General features: G+C 44.6%; 1 long non-coding RNA gene across 1 annotated transcript in view; it reads right to left on the bottom strand.

Moving 5' to 3' along the window:
• Positions 1-1,009: 1,009 nt before the first annotated feature.
• LOC138672032 (uncharacterized) overlaps positions 1,010-11,066 on the bottom strand; it is a 64,390-nt gene continuing 54,333 nt past the window's right edge. Inside the window, exon 3 of the long non-coding RNA XR_011319540.1 lies at positions 1,010-1,165. This is a non-coding gene — a long non-coding RNA (uncharacterized lncRNA). The remainder of the gene's footprint in view (positions 1,166-11,066) is intronic.

Genomic DNA, 11,066 nt, shown 5'->3' with positions numbered 1-11,066 from the left:
CCTGCTCTGCTCTCCCAGCTGCTAGTGGGCCCCCCTTTCTTCCCAAGGCCCCGGCATTTGCCCGCTGTGCCGGGTGCTGACGCCGGCCCTGGTGAGTATGCTAGGGTCCCCGAATCCCCCTATTTCTCTGTCCCCTGATGTGCGATCACATCAGAGGACAGAGAATTACACTTTACTTTTTTTTTTTTGCGGTCGCCGGTTAACAGTTAATTACCGGCGATCGCAAAACAGGGGTCGGTAATACCAACCCCGATCATGCTCTTTGGGGTCTCGGCTACCCCCGGCAGCCGAGACCCCAAAGATTCTCCCGGTGCCGGCCGGCGGGCGCACTGCGCATGCGCCCGCCATTTTGAAGATGGCGGCGCCCACCGGGAGACACGAGGAGCATCGGGGGAGCTAGGTGAGTATTGGGGGGCCACCTGGGACCCCTTTTCTCTGTCCTCCGATGTGCGATCACATCGGAGGATCACATCGGAGGACAGAGAAATTAAAAAGAGATCGCTTTTTTTTTTTTTTTTGCGATCGCCGGTAAACGGTTAATTACTGGCGATCGCAAATGCGGGGTGGGTTAAAACCCCCCCGAATCATGTTCTCTGGGGTCTCGGCTACCCTCGGCAGCCGAGACCCCGGAGAAAATCGGCCTCTGGGGGGCGCTATGGACTTTTTCCACAGCGCCGTTAATTAACGGCGCTGTGGTTTAAGTACCCTTAGCGGCCGCCGTTAAAAGGCGTATCGGCGGTCGCTAAGGGGTTAAACCATATCCTATTTAGAGATTTTTTTGCTTCAAAATAAGTAGGTTTCACAATTGAAACTGATGCCATTTGCCGATAAAATATTTAATTCATACCTAAAGTTATCAGCATTAAAATTTCCTTCAAGATAATTCCACCTCCCGATTCACGACACTGATAGAATCCACTGTCCCAAAGTTCCAGATTCGTCATTTTCATTACCAGGACTCTCTGTTGTTCATTAACAAACACCGTAGATCTTGAGCTGTAATCCATGTTGCTGTTTCCATCAGAATGAACAATCCACTGAAGTTTATCTGGACCCATCATCTTGTACCAAGCTTTTGACCATTTCTGATTAGGATTATATTCACAATTCATTTCCACAGTATCAGAAGCCTTAAAAATTGCCACATGTAATTTGGATGGTAAGCCTGTAGATATTGAAATAATAACATATGTGGCATCCCATATGCAACTTAAAATATTATAAATTATTATCACAATTAATGTAAAATATTTGAAATGGTTTATCCTGTCAAATGTAATATCAGATCAGTCAAGGTAGGACACCTGCACCTCTACCAATGAGCTGTTATTAGCTCTCATAGTTATTGGATGTAAACATTGAATAGGCCTACATTGCACAGCTTCATTTAATTTGTAATGGCAGCTACAAAAAGTCATCTAGATTACCAGGTATGAAATGAACAAGTTGCCAAGTATGCCTCCTGATGTTTACCCAACGGAAACACCTATGGAGAATTCTCAAGAGACAAGTTAAAGTGTACCTGTCAGCAAGATTTTGCTATGTAAACTACAGATTCTGTCAGGTTGGCAGTGTTACACAGCCCTATCTTTATAACTTTTTACTGCCATGTCGCTATCCTGTCTCTCCTGATGGGCCCAGCTATGTGGGGGAGACGCGTCGAGAGGTGTTTTGGAGGTGTTGTTCGCCCATTCATCATGTTTTGAGCCACTATATCTGGATTTACCATCAGCTGTGGACGATTGAATGCAGTAGATGAGTATATTATTACTATCTTGTTTATATTTTGTATTAACTGCATTATCCACACTGCTGAATTTATGTATTTATCATTTATCTAGGTGTATGTGGTGGCGCTGTGTTATATATTTATATGGTATATGTATTCTGTATATTATTAGTCAGTCCAAATTAGCATTGGTTGCGGATCTTTTATATGAGATTATTGGTCAGCCAACAACAGTGCTAGTTTATTTTGTATGTCCTGTAGTTTCAATTTGTTATCATTAGTATATATAGTGATATCATAGGTAGTTCTTCTATCCTTGGGCCTTACATCACATTGGAGGGGAGGGCCGGAGTTGCTGTATAATTGGTATCACATATTTCCACACGTTATTTCCAGCCATCTGGCCTTCTGTTTCTTTACCTATCTCTTATAGGGAGAAGGTAGGAGACCAGGGATAGTCGTCGTACGAGCGGGGGCGCCTGTTATGAACAGGTAATTCAGAACCACAATGGACCTTGAAGTTCAGAGCACACAAAGTGACCTGACAATTACCAAAATCATAGGACGAGCCCATAGACGTGGGAACTCTGCTGACCGCAATCCCTAATCCTATCCAACCACACTAGAGGTAGCCGTGGAGCGCTCCTGACCAGTCCTATGCGCCTCGAGCACAGCCTGAGAAACTAGCTAGCCCTAAGAAAGAAAAATAAGCCTAGCTTGCCTCAGAGAAATACCCCAAAGGAAAAGGCAGCCCCCCACATATAATGACTGTGAGTTGAGATGAAAATACAAACGCAGAGATGAAATAGATTTAGCAAAGTGAGGCCCAACTTACTGAACAGACCGAAGATAGGAAAGATTGCTTTGCGGTCAACACAAAACCCTACAAACAACCACGCAGAGGGGGCAAAAAGACCCTCGGCACCGACTAACGGTACGGAGGTGCTCCCTCTGCATCCCAGAGCTTCCAGCAAGCAAGAAAAACCAATATAGCAAGCTGGACAGAAAAAATAGCAAACAAAAATAACACAAGCAAAACTTAGCTTATGCAGGAAGACAGGCCACAGGAACGATCCAGGAGAAAGCAAGACCAATACTAGAACATTGACTGGAGGCCAGGATCAAAGCACTAGGTGGAGTTAAATAGAGCAGCACCTAACGACTTAACCTCATCACCTGAGGAAGGAAACTCAGAAGCCGCAGTACCACTCTCATCCACCAAAGGAAGCTCATAGACAGAACCAGCCGAAGTACCACTCACGACCACAGGAGGGAGCTTGGCCACAGAATTCACAACAGTACCCCCCCATTGAGGAGGGGTCACCGAACATCAGACATCAGAGGCAAAGACCCAGGAATTATCTTCCTGACCATAACCTTTCCACTTAACCAGATACTGGAGTTTCCATCTCGAAACACGAGAATCCAAAATCTTCTCCACTATATACTCCAACTCCCCTTCAACCAAAACCGGAGCAGGAGGATCAATAGATGGAACCACAGGTGCCACGTATCTCCGCAACAATGACCTATGGAACACGTTATGGATGGAAAAAGAAGCTGGAAGAGTCAAACGAAAAGTCACAGGATTAAGAACCTCAGAAATCCTATATGGACCAATGAAACGAGGCTTAAACTTAGGAGAGGAAACCTTCATAGGAATATAACGAGATGACAACCAAACCAAATCCCAAACACGAAGTCGGGGACCCACACAGCGCCTGCGGTTAGTGAAACGTTGAGCCTTCTCCTGGGACAAAGTCAAATTGTCCACTACATGAGTCCAAATCTGCTGCAACCTATCCACCACAGTATCCACACCAGGACAGTCCGAAGACTCAACCTGCCCTGAAGAGAAACGAGGGTGGAACCCAGAATTGCAGAAAAACGGCGAAACCAAAGTAGCCGAGCTGGCCCGATTATTAAAGGGACACTGTCACCTGAATTTGGAGGGAACAATCTTCAGCCATGGAGGCGGGGTTTTGGGGTTTTTGATTCACCCTTTCCTTACCCGCTGGCTGCATGCTGGCTGCATGCTGGCTGCAATATTGGATTGAAGTTCATTCTCTGTCCTCCATAGTACACGCCTGCGCAAGGCAAGATTGCCTTTTACAGGCATGTACTACGGAGGACAGAGAATGAACTTCAATCCAATATTGCGGCCAGCATGCAGCCAGTGGGTAAGGAAAGGGTGAATCAAAAACCCCAAAACCCCGCCTCCATGGCTGAAGATTGTTCCCTCCAAATTCAGGTGACAGTGTGTTAGGTCTCGAGTTCCCACTTCTGCACAGGGGGAATCTCGGGCCGTCTCCGCTGCGGTCTCCCATTCCTATCCAGCCGCAGTGGAATCTGCTCAGCAGGGACGTCGGTCCCAGCGTCTTGCTCGGTCTCGCTCTGTACAGAGAGTTACTGCTGCTTCTTCAGCTCCTGCCATTAAAGTCAGTGCTGGTCAGCAACGAGCGGACTTCTCTGGGACTAAGTCCTTATTTGCGCACACTGAGCATGCCCAGGGCAAGATCTCCCGTTGGAGATCGAGGGTCATGTGCTCAGGCTCTGCAGCGCATTCCATTGGTCCTCTTGGCAGGTCTTGGAAGGGCAAAGTTTCTGTGGCCACTTCCTGTCCTGCAACTATATAAACTGCGCATGACCGCACGGCCATGCGCTAGTGTACAATTATTATGTGTGTGTGTAGATGGATTTATGTCGATGGATGAAAGCTCCTAAGTATCCCTCCCTAGAGTTGTTGACTGCGCGCGGATGATGGTAGCTCTCTAGCGCCCCACTATCCATCTGTATGTTACACACATCACAGCGTCCTATAGCTGTGCCTGCCAGTACGGCGCCGTGCGCTTGCCTTGCGCTTTCCATACCCAAGCCTGGGTGGTTAGTGGCGTCCGTCAGTGCGGCATCGCACGCACTCTTGTGCTCATTTATTACTAATAAGGTTCATTACACACCCAGTTGCGGTGTTGTGCCAGCAAGGGTCTAATCGGACTTCAATCCCTTTCGGGGTTAAGTTCGCTGACTACTTGCTCGCGCTCTATGTGCGGTACCGCGGTCCTGTGACTTAACAGGATCGCTTTCTTCACGTTGGGTGAGGTTTAACCCACGTGGTTATACTTTTAGTACCGCCATATAGTCTGTCATTCACTAGCAGCAGGTTTCGCCTGCACGGTGGACCCCGGACTGCGAACGCATCTATATCATCTTACTTGGTGCGTTCCGCCAGTCCTAACACAGTGTCCCTTTAAGGGCGAACTCAGCCAAAGGCAAAAAGGACACCCAATCATCCTGATCAGCAGAAACAAAACATCTCAGATATGTTTCCAAGGTCTGATTGGTTCATTCAGTCTGGCCATTTGTCTGAGGATGGAAAGCCGAGGAAAAAGACAAATCAATGCCCATCCTAGCACAAAAGGCTCGCCAAAACCTCGAAACAAACTGGGAACCTCTGTCAGAAACGATGTTCTCTTGAATGCCATGTAAACGAACCACATGCTGGAAAAACAATGGCACCAAATCAGAGGAGGAAGGCAATTTAGACAAGGGCACCAAATGGACCATCTTAGAGAAGCGATCACAAACCACCCAAATGACCGACATTCTGTGAGAGACGGGGAGATCCGAAATAAAATCCATAGAGATATGTGTCCAAGGCCTCTTTGGGACCGGCAAGGGCAAAAGCAACCCACTGGCACGAGAACAGCAGGGCTTAGCCCGAGCACAAATCCCACAGGACTGCACGAAAGAACGCACATCCTGCGACAGAGACGGCCACCAAAAGGATCTAGCCACCAAATCTCTGGTACCAAAGATTCCAGGATGACCAGCCAACACCGAACAATGAACCTCAGAGATAACTTTATTCGTCCACCTATCAGGGACAAACAGTTTCTCCGCTGGGCAACGGTCAGGTCTATTAGCCTGAAATTTTTGCAGCACCCGCTGCAAATCAGGGGAGATGGCAGACAAAATGTCAGGGACCTTCTCTGGGTCTGCCAGGCGATACGCGTGGGGACATCGTACCACCAGGTTGTATTATTATGGGGGGTTTCCTCCTATTTATGCTTTAAATATCTAGTGATATTATTGTATGTTGGTGGCTTCTCAGCCCTTTCTTTGGCTCATATCTTGCCTATTTTTATTGTTATAGATTAAATCTTTGTGCCTTATTTTCACTATTTTTTTAAATGGTTCTTTAGGGACCTATATGGCACGATTTTTTGATTTTTTCTAGGCATTACTAGCGCATATACCCCATGAGCCAATTGGTCTGTGTTTAGTCGCCTTATTACATCTAGGTATGGTCTTTATCACCTGTGTTGTTGTCATGTTGTCTACTTGTTTTTAATTGTGTTTTTATCGTTTTGTAGTGTGTTTTTTTTGATCAGTTAATAAAATAAGTCTATTTATCTTATTTATTTTGTTTGTATTCTTTGACGGAGTGCGTATTTTTGCAGTAATGCTTTTCTTTTTTGTTACATAGTTCATGTTTATTGCTGCTTCCGCACCCTCATAGTTTTGTATCTATTGGCATTTGTTATTAGCAGTGCGCTCGACTCTTTTGCTTATTGCTCCAATTTCAGAAGCATCAACCTCGACCTGGAACGGAAGCGAAACATCTGGTTGGCACAACACAGGGGCAGAAGAAAAACGACGCTTCAACTCCTGAAAAGCTTCCACAGCAGCAGAAGACCAATTGACCACATCAGCACCCTTCTTGGTTAAATCAGTCAACGGTTTAGCAATACTAGAAAAATTATTGATGAAGCGACGATAAAAATTAGCAAAGCCCAGGAACTTCTGCAGACTCTTCAGAGATGTTGGCTGAGTCCAATCATAAATGGCCTGAACTTTAACAGGGTCCATCTCGATAGTAGAAGGAGAAAAAATGAACCCCAAAAATGAAACCTTCTGAACACCAAAGAGACACTTTGACCCCTTCACAAACAAAGAATTAGCACGCAGGACCTGGAACACCATTCTGACCTGCTTCACATGAGACTCCCAATCATCCGAGAAGATCAAAATATCATCCAAGTATACAATCAGGAATTTATCCAGGTACTCTCGGAAGATGTCATGCATAAAGGACTGAAACACTGATGGAGCATTAGAAAGCCCGAATGGCATAACCAGGTACTCAAAATGGCCTTCGGGCGTATTAAATGCTGTTTTCCATTCATCGCCCCATTTAATACGCACAAGATTATATGCACCACGAAGATCTATCTTGGTGAACCAACTAGCCCCCTTAATCCGAGCAAACAAATCAGACAGCAGCGGCAAGGGGTACTGAAATTTGACAGTAATTTTATTTAGAAGGCGGTAATCAATACAAGGTCTCAGCGAACCATCCTTCTTGGCCACAAAAAAGAACCCCGCTCCCAATGGCGACGATGACGGGCGAATATGACCCTTCTCCAAAGACTCCTTCACGTAACTCCGCATAGCGGCATGCTCAGGTACAGATAAATTAAACAGTCGACCCTTAGGAAACTTACTACCAGGAATCAAATCGATAGCACAATCACAATCCCTATGCGGAGGTAGGGCATTGGACTTGGGCTCATCGAATACATCCCGGTAATCAGACAAGAACTCTGGGACCTCAGAAGGGGTGGATGATGAGATAGACAGAAATGGAACATCACCATGTACCCCCTGACAACCCCAGCTGGACACAGACATTGATTTCCAATCTAATACTGGGTTATGGACTTGTAGCCATGGCAACCCCAACACGACCACATCATGCAGATTATGCAACACCAGAAAGCGAATATCCTCCTGGTGCGCAGGAGCCATGCACATGGTCAGCTGGGTCCAATACTGAGGCTTATTCTTGGCCAAAGGCGTAGCATCAATTCCTCTCAATGGAATAGGACACTGCAAGGGCTCCAAGACAAACCCACAGCACCTAGCAAACTCCAAGTCCATCAAATTCAGGGCAGCGCCTGAATCCACAAATGCCATGACAGAATAGGAAGACAAAGAGCAGATCAAAGTAACGGACAAAAGAAATTTCGACTGTACCGTACCAATGGTGGCAGACCTAGCGAACCGCTTAGTGCGCTTAGGACAATCGGAGATAGCATGAGTGGAATCACCACAGTAGAAACACAGCCCATTCTGACGTCTGTGTTCTTGCCTTTCAGCTCTGGTCAAAGTCCTATCGCACTGCATAAGCTCAGGTTTATGCTCAGATAATACCGCCAAATGGTGCACAGATTTACGCTCACGCAAGCGTCGACCGATCTGAATGGCCAAAGACATAGACTCATTCAGACCAGCAGGCATAGGAAATCCCACCATGACATCCTTAAGGGCTTCAGAGAGACCCTTTCTGAAAATAGCTGCCAGCGAACATTCATTCCATTGAGTCAGCACGGACCACTTTCTAAACTTCTGACAATAAATCTCTATCTCATCCTGACCCTGACACAGAGCCAGCAAATTTTTCTCTGCCTGATCCACTGAATTAGGTTCATCGTACAGCAATCCGAGCGCCAGAAAAAACGCATCAATATTACATAATGCAGGATCTCCTGGCGCAAGGGAAAATGCCCAGTCTTGAGGGTCGCCACGTAATAAAGAAATAATGATCTTAACTTGTTGAACTGGGTCACCAGAGGAGCGGGGTTTCAAAGCCAGAAATAGTTTACAATTATTTTTAAAATTCAAAAACTTAGCTCTATCTCCAGAAAATAACTCAGGAATAGGAATTTTAGGTTCTAACATAGGATTCTGAACCACTAAATCTTGAATATTCTGTACATTTATAGCGAGATTATCCATCAAAGAGAACAGACCCTGAATGTCCATGTCCACACCTGTGTTCTGAACCACCCTGATGTAAAGGGGAAAAGAAAGACAGAACACAGTGCAAAGAAAAAAAAATGGTCTCAGAACTTCTCTTTTCCCTCTATTGAGAAGCATTAGTACTTTGGGGCTCCAGTACTGTTATGAACAGGTAATTCAGAACCACAATGGACCTTGAAGTTCAGAGCACACAAAGTAACCTGACAATTACCAAAAACGTAGGACGAGCTCTGAGACGTGGGAACTCTGCTGACCGCAATCCCTAATCCTATCCAACCACACTAGAGGTAGCCGTGGAGCGCTCCTGACCAGTCCTATGCGCCTCGAGCACAGCCTGAGAAACTAGCTAGCCCTAAGAAAGAAAAATAAGCCTAGCTTGCCTCAGAGAAATACCCCAAAGGAAAAGGCAGCCCCCCACATATAATGACTGTGAGTTGAGATGAAAATACAAACGCAGAGATGAAATAGATTTAGCAAAGTGAGGCCCAACTTACTGAACAGACCGAAGATAGGAAAGATTGCTTTGTGGTCAACACAAAACCCTACAAACAACCACGCAGAGGGGGCAAAAAGACCCTCCGCACCGACTAACGGTACGGAGGTGCTCCCTCTGCGTCCCAGAGCTTCCAGCAAGCAAGAAAAACCAATATAGCAAGCTGGACAGAAAAAATAGCAAACAAAAATAACACAAGCAAAACTTAGCTTATGCAGGAAGACAGGCCACAGGAACGATCCAGGAGAAAGCAAGACCAATACTAGAACATTGACTGGAGGCCAGGATCAAAGCACTAGGTGGAGTTAAATAGAGCAGCACCTAACGACTTAACCTCATCACCTGAGGAAGGAAACTCAGAAGCCGCAGTACCACTCTCATCCACCAAAGGAAGCTCATAGACAGAACCAGCCGAAGTACCACTCACGACCACAGGAGGGAGCTTGGCCACAGAATTCACAACAGGCGCCATTCTCGATACTTCTTCTAGGGTGCCAACCTCCGCATCTAGGTAGTATCAGCCTTTAGGATTATTTTTTGTAGCTTGGAGGGATATTTTCACTCATATCTATACACCCTTATAGCTGCTATTTGATATCACAATTGTTTAATCACGTGTATGTTTTGATATCTATATTTTTTCGTGTGGGGCATCCTACCAGTATGTATTAGGATTTACTGTAGGGGATTATATTCCTCTCCCCTGAAGGACTGACGTATTAGATAGGGTTTTTAGGTTTTTATCCTTATTTTTTCAATTATTGTTATCTAATAAAGTATCTATTTTTTATGGGGGGTTTTTCTACTGTAAAACATTATTCTTTTCCCTTAGCTTATTTATTAGTTTAGTAAGCCAGTGTTACACTGATTAAAATGATACCTGGGGTGAAGAAATCCATTTTGTGGTACTTGTGTGATCAGTGTTAGAAGTTTTCAGTTAATGAGATTCTCCTGCTTCAGGAGACGGTAGGCAGATCTTACCTTCCTGCTCTAAGCCAGAAAAACCAAGGAAAGACCTGCCCACAGGCTCGCCCTGAAGCACAAACAGTCTGTACTGATGAGGAACATGTTTGTGCTTCAGGGCGGCCTGTGGGCAGGTCTTTCCTTGGTTTCTCTGGTGTATAGCAGGAAGATAAGACTCTGCCTACAGTCCCGCCTCGGAGCACGGGAATCTCATTAGACAAAAACTTCTAACACTGATTACACAAGAACCACAAGATGGATTTTTTTTTCACCAAATAAATAATTTCAATCAGTTTAACACTGCTAACCTGACAATGCCTGTAGTTTACTTATCAAAATCCTGCTGACAGGTTCGCTTTAAGCATTACTCTCCATTCAGCATCCAGGCTGTAAAAGAGGTCCTTATTGAAGAATGGAAGAAGATAAATGTAGATATAACAGATTTTGTGTTGGGTGTATTCATTTTTGCACCAACTAAGTTTAGTTAAGCTGAATATTTTGTTATAGTATTCACCTTACTTTCATGTCAAGTTAAACAATGTTCAATGAAACTCAGTCTTGTCAAAATTTCAGAAATTGTTCATATATTCAGTGAGCTATTGATTAAAATTCAACTTTTCAAATGGGGTTTACTCATATATGGTGAGCACACTCTCTACATACATTATATCACAAAAGTGAGTAAATCCCTCACAGTTTTTTTTTTATTTTTTTTTAGATCTTTTCATTGGACAACACTGAAGATATGACACTGATACAGTGTAAAGTGGTCAGTGTAAAGCTTGTATAACAGCGTAAATTTGGTGTGCCCTCTAAATAACTCAGCACACAGTCAGTAATCTCTAAACCTCTGGCAACAAAAGTGAGTACACTCCTAAGTGAAAATGGCATTACCATGTAATGTTTGGACACACCTTCTCATTTAAAGATTTTTTCTGTATTTTCATGACTATGAAAATTGTACAATCACACTGAAGGCATCAAAACTATGAATTAACACATGTGAAATTATATACTTAACAAAAAAGTGTGAAACAACTGAAATTATGTCTTATATTC

This window comes from Ranitomeya imitator, chromosome 3 (genome assembly GCF_032444005.1).
Source record: "Ranitomeya imitator isolate aRanImi1 chromosome 3, aRanImi1.pri, whole genome shotgun sequence".
NCBI classification, from domain to species: Eukaryota; Metazoa; Chordata; class Amphibia; order Anura; family Dendrobatidae; genus Ranitomeya; species Ranitomeya imitator.
The sequence above is the reverse complement of the archived record's forward strand: the minus strand, read 5'-3'. Positions and strand labels throughout refer to the sequence as shown.